This window comes from Corythoichthys intestinalis, chromosome 11, assembly GCF_030265065.1.
Source record: "Corythoichthys intestinalis isolate RoL2023-P3 chromosome 11, ASM3026506v1, whole genome shotgun sequence".
NCBI lineage: Eukaryota > Metazoa > Chordata > Actinopteri > Syngnathiformes > Syngnathidae > Corythoichthys > Corythoichthys intestinalis.
In genome coordinates this window covers 23,868,322-23,874,321 of record NC_080405.1, presented here as the reverse complement: position 1 = coordinate 23,874,321, position 6,000 = coordinate 23,868,322, and positions in this window count along the sequence as shown.

The following is a 6,000-nucleotide window of genomic DNA, read 5'->3' as shown; positions in this document are numbered from 1 at the left end:
CAGATGAGACGGGGGTAGCAACGAGGACGTCCATCCAGCCAGGGGTCCGGACAGTCAGGAGGCTGCAGCTGAAAAATAGCCCCTCCCCTTAGGGGACATCGGGTGACTAGTGATGAAGAGACTAGACAACTACGTAGATATTAACATTGGAAAATAGAAATAAAGTAAGATAAGTGGTTTAAAAATCAAACAATGTGATTTTCTGTTTGTTTTTTTTTTCCACATTCTGTCTCTCATGGTTGAGGTTTATCCATGTTGACAATTACAGGCCTCTCTAATATTTTCAAGTGGGAGAACTTGCACAATTAGTGGTTGAATAAATACTTGTTTGCCCCACTGTAAGTTACTGTGACGTGACTTAATACTGATTAGGTTTAGAAAAAGCATACCCGTAGAAGGCACTTTGTACTGACTACTATAAGCAGACAAACAGTAGAGACAAATCTGCATAGTAGACAAATAAGAGATGAGGACATGTAATAAGTAAAGGATGGAGGACATCCGTAGTAAACAGAAAGATAGTGTTGTTCAGTGATGGACACGTCACTCAAAAGCATGATAGCACAGCCGATCAGTTGACACTTTGGTGGCCCGTGTTAATTGTCTCCTAATAATGTGTCACACATGTGATGTCATACAAGTAGCCATGACATTTGATTAAGGGCACATTAAGATATGATGACCAGGGAGCAGGTGTGCAAAGTCTTGGAAGCAAAGTAATTTAGTCACATACTGGATTATAACATTAAAAAAAAGCTCTTGGCTGTATCAAGACTGTTTTTGTGTGGAACTGCATTCCACCCTGGGCCTGCTGGAAAGTTGAAAAGTGTCCAATGTGAACAAATGAGGGCAGGCAATGATCCAAACTTGTCTGAAAAAGAGAAAAAGTGAGTATGGTCCAGGCAGGAATGAACAGCCAAGTAAAGTTAAAATGAAACATTTGATTTCAGATTGCTGCTGGCAACACCAATAAAAGAACAATGAACACAGACACACATAGAGAGAGAAACAAAATATTTATTACAAAGGTCTAGATTATTGCAAGTGCGCGTGCGCTTATTGTTTTCCTACGTTCACAGATGGGGACATGCTTCCTCTTGTACCCTCCCTTTCTCCATCCACTTCTCCAAAGGTTCACTTTGCTACCTGGAGACCGACAGCCTGCCCCAGGCCAGCCAATCAGAGGTTGAGAAAAACATCCTCCTGCAAATCCATTGGCCGCCCGCCTCTGCTATCAATGACGGTGTCATTCTGTAGTCTGGCACATAATACTGCCCTCTTTCTTTGTTCCGACTCCCCTTTTCTGACACCTCCTTTCCAGACTATAAGGTCAGACGCACACGGGAATACAAATACACTCATGGGTTTTCTCACAACACAAGAAACTGAAGCATTGTTGGAAAACAGAAAAGCCACACTGTTTTTTGGCAGTGACGCTACAGAGAGATTAAAATGTGTTTGATATATTTCATCAAGACAAATCAGCATTTTGCACAAAATTTCTTAATTGAGAAACTATCATTTTTACTAAGAAACACATGATAAGGTATTACATGGATGACATTTATTTTTATAATAATTAACAGTTTGACTTTGGTATTAGTTGTCTAAATCAATTCCAAATTACATTTGATCGTGTGTTCATTCCAATCTGATTTGTAATTCAATTTTATTGATGTTAGTTGCCATGTCAGCTAATCGCTAAAGCCACATAGCTGGGTGATGCCACACGTAACTTTACAGTTTTTCTACATAACTTGTGGTATTCTCGAGAAGCAGTCTCGTATTACTTTGTAGATGTAACATGGTACCCATATGATTCAAATATCTACCAGACTCAGTTGTTTGTAGCTTATGGGTGTAGTACCACCACTGTCAAAAAGATGTGTGCATAACCAGTCATTCCTATTAATTTGATGCTGTCCATATGTGAGTCTAAGAAAAATATTTGAGATTTTCAACATCATCTCATTAGTTAGTGATTTCACGCACGCAAATCCACAGGCATGAATTCATCGCCGTAGAGAGTTGCGTTCACAAGACTTTGCGCACCCCGTTTTTAGATTTGTAGTGATTCATTCATTGAAACAATTCAAATTCAATTCAATTAAGGAACTATGCGTAAATAATACACTTCACTGGTCCTTGGCATACATCTAATGGTGTTTGATAAACCTCTTCTTCTGTCAGCTTTACAGGTGGAGTTTGTTGGCGTCCTGCCCTGTGCCGTTCCGTCGCCGGTCTTGGCCCCCGGGATTTTCGGCCGGGGCTTGTCTGGTTGCGTCTGGCTGTGCGGGGGTCCCGTCGGGCGCGCGCTGGTGTCGTGGTCGGATGGGGGTGCCGCGCGGGTGCCGGGAGGTGTATGCGGCGGCCATGGTTCCCTCCTGGGTTCGCCCGGCCGGAGCCGCGTCTCCCTGTACTGGGTGCCGGGGAGGTGCCCACTGGTGTCATACCGTGCGCCCCTCCTGGTCCGGGGGTGGATTGTGGGGGGTGCGCTTCCGTCCCCTTGGTCTGTTTCCGGCCCTGTCCGCCTCCCTGGGTCGCGGCGGCCGCCGCTGCCCCCCGGCCGACGGGGTTGTCGACAGAGCCTCCTGGGGCCCGCGGGGCCTTGGGTGGGGCTTGCTGTCCCTTGCCGGTGGGGTGGACGTCCCCTGGTCGCCGGCGCTTGGCGTGGCGCCTGCTCGGAGTGCGGGGTGGGTGCTCGGTGAGTGGGGGGGGGGGGGCGTGGGTGGTCTCGGGCGGGGATTGATCGGGGCCCTGACGCTTCTCCCGCCCTGCGGCCGGTGGTTCCGGTGGACGGGGCCACACCCGCGGGAGCCTGCCTCTTAACTCACGCACTTCTCACTTTGGCACTGTAAATATCTTTCACCCTGGCACTTACATGCTCATACATTTCTCCGGGGAGAGTTGGGACGGGGCTTTACAGTCCCGGCCTGGCTCCCCCCTGTTTTTAATGCACCACACACCAAGGTTGTCGGATGGTTGGGACCTGTTTGGGGGGGGGAGGTACCTCACGGTTGCCTCCTCACCACAGGCCCCGCCATCCCTGCACCTTTTTTAAACGCACCACACACATCATACTCCACAGGAGAGCTCCGGCAAAGGGCGGTGGGACGGGCGGCTGGGCAGAAACTCCATGCTGCGGTCCCACTGCCCCAAGCCAAGCTCTCCTATTTTAATGCATACATTGCACTACCCTCCCCTCACAATCCCATCACGGTGCTGGGTGATGGCTGCCAGCCTTGAACCTGGCAGCCACAGTAATAGGGTCGTAGGTGGGTCCCACACTTTTTTCTTATGGCGTGGCTCCTGGGGTGTGACCTCCCCTCTGCCTGGGCTGCCGGCCGCGGGAGTGTGTTGGGGAGGTCGGGGCTCCGATCTTGCATTGCCCCGTGGCAGTTCCTTGGCGTTCTCCTGCCTCCGCTTTCCCCTCTCTTCTCTGGCTGGGCATCCACCCTGCGCTCCATCGCGGGTCGCTGGCTGGGCACCGGTGTATCAGCGGGGTGTTGCCTGCACCGGCGGGGGACCCTGCCCTGCCTTGGGCTTGGTGGGCCGCTGGGGGTCTCCTGGCGTGCCGTGCCGGTTGGGGGGCTGCGGCTCGTGGCCCGGGTGGGCGGGCGGGGGTGGGGGTAGGCGTGGGGTTGGTGGTGCGTGCCCTCCTGCCATCCCTGAAGGCCGGTTGATGGGTGCGCGGGTGGCCCGGGGGACCACCCTGGATCCCGGCGGGGGGGGCGATGGCTCCTTTGCTGGGCTGCGGGAGGAGGGATGGGCTGCCTTTGGCCCCCCACCCCCCCGGCCGCCCTCCCTCCCCGGGCTGGGTTGGCGCCCGTCTGACTGGCTGTCGCGCGGCCGGCGGGGTCGCGTGCTGCTGGATGTGGTAGGGCATGCTTGGGTTGGGGGTCCTGGTGCCGGGATTGGCGATGGGGCGGCGTAGGGTTGGTCGCCAACGGGCTCACACTCATAAGACATTCACACGATTACTGCGTTCTAGATCACAGAACTGGTTTGTGTACATTCTACCCCTTTCAATCACTTAGCTTATAGACACCCCCACCCCCGTCCCCCTCTTTCACTGGCCAATAGGCCCCCACATGGTGTAAACCGGAAATACATCTTGCTGACGATGGTACCAGCATATTAGTAATTAGTCTAGATGTTCAATATATTTCTTGTTTGTGTATGTGTTTTTCTTTTTTCTTTTGTGTTTCTTTTCTTCTCTCCCCCCATAATCCCTTCCTGTTCGCTGCTTCGCTGACTCTCAATGTGAAACATTAAAACTGTTCAGACTATCCGGGCACTTAGACTTCCATTCTCTGTGTCAAACAGCTGGCTCAAGAGAGAAACAATTCAAACACAAACAACATAAATTCATAGTCACATATTTAAAAACAGGGAAAAAAAACACATTTGAAATTATAACCTAAATAAAATTCCTATGCAGTGTACTTACATAAAAATTACAAACTCCCAAAAATTTATTGGACTCAAGTATTAACAGCATAATACAGATTCGAATGCCTAGTTGTGAACACGTTTTTTTGACATATTAAGAACATGCATTTCTCACTTGCCAGGTCATTCACTCTGGGCTCATATGGAGTAAGGTCATTGGTGAACTAAACCACTCTACACCTTTTAAGAGGGGGTGTCCCAGAATGTTGGAGGACTGTGATTTAATAGTTAATTTTTTAAATTTATGTTATCAATATATATGTGAAATAAATTACCAATTAATTGGTGTCTTAAATGAACACAAAAGTCTAGATTTCTTTGGGTAGTCAGGTCCACTTTTACTGTCACTTCCACACCCATGGTTATGCCTGTACTGCATTTTCCACATTACACTTATACCTACAGGCTCAATAATTAATCACAGATCAATTAATTATCGACCACTATACAAAAATGAATATGTACAGTAAATATCAGGCTTTGAGGATTAATGCGAACATTTGCCTAGAATACACTGTACCTACCAAATTTCATTGTGACCTGTCCAGGAATAGATAAAATAGGTAAAGTGCTCAATTTCTCTCAGAAAATGATTGCAATTACAAATGCTTTGGTAGATATATCTTCCTTTATTTTGCTTGCAATGAAAAAATACAAAAGAGAATGGGGGGGGGGGGGGGGGGGGGGAATCATTATCATTTTACAAAGAAACTCCTAAAATGGGCCAGCCAAAAGTATTGGCACCCTTTGAAAAATCATGTGATGCTTCTCTAATTTCTGTAATTAACAGCACCTGTTACTTACCTGTGGCCAGTGTTGAAAATACTTGAAAAAAAGGAATTAATTAGTTACAAATGACTTCTCCCAAAAAGTAATTGCGTTAGTAACTCAGTTACCTGAATGTAAGAGTAATTAGTTACTTAACAAAGTAACTGGTGATAATTTTCATGTTTGTTTTTTCTAAAAAACAAAAACAAAAAAAACATCACACCTTCTAAAGTTTAAAGGTTTTTTGGGGACAATTGGCCCTAGCCTAATTCTTTACCCTAAACTTAACTAGACACAGGTGTATTGCGGATATTGCGATAACTAGATAACAACCTTTGCTATGTGTGGAAGCCATTTAATGTTGTGAATCAACCGTTAAAGTTGTTAAAATTGCTCCCGTTATTGCATTAGTTCTTCCATCTATTTTCGACATGTGTAAGTTTTAAAACTGTTTCATCATTTAAAGATTGATTTAAGGTAAATTTTGCAGATTCAGGAGCATTTTAGACAAAAAGTGACTGAGGTTCGCTAGGAAAACATAAAACATAGCCTTCATGACAATTCTACTGCTTAAAGAAGGCGGCTGTTTACTAACGCATCTTGTTCTTTATTATATATGTTGCTAATGTCGCCGTATCTGTCATTTGCATCTAGTTCTGTATATATGTGATATCTACTGAAGCATCATGTGGGCATAGTTTGTAGGGTATCGGCTACAGTCAGGTATTATTGGAGCCACCTAGCATTGTAGCATCGCGTTTGCAACAGCGTCACACTCCC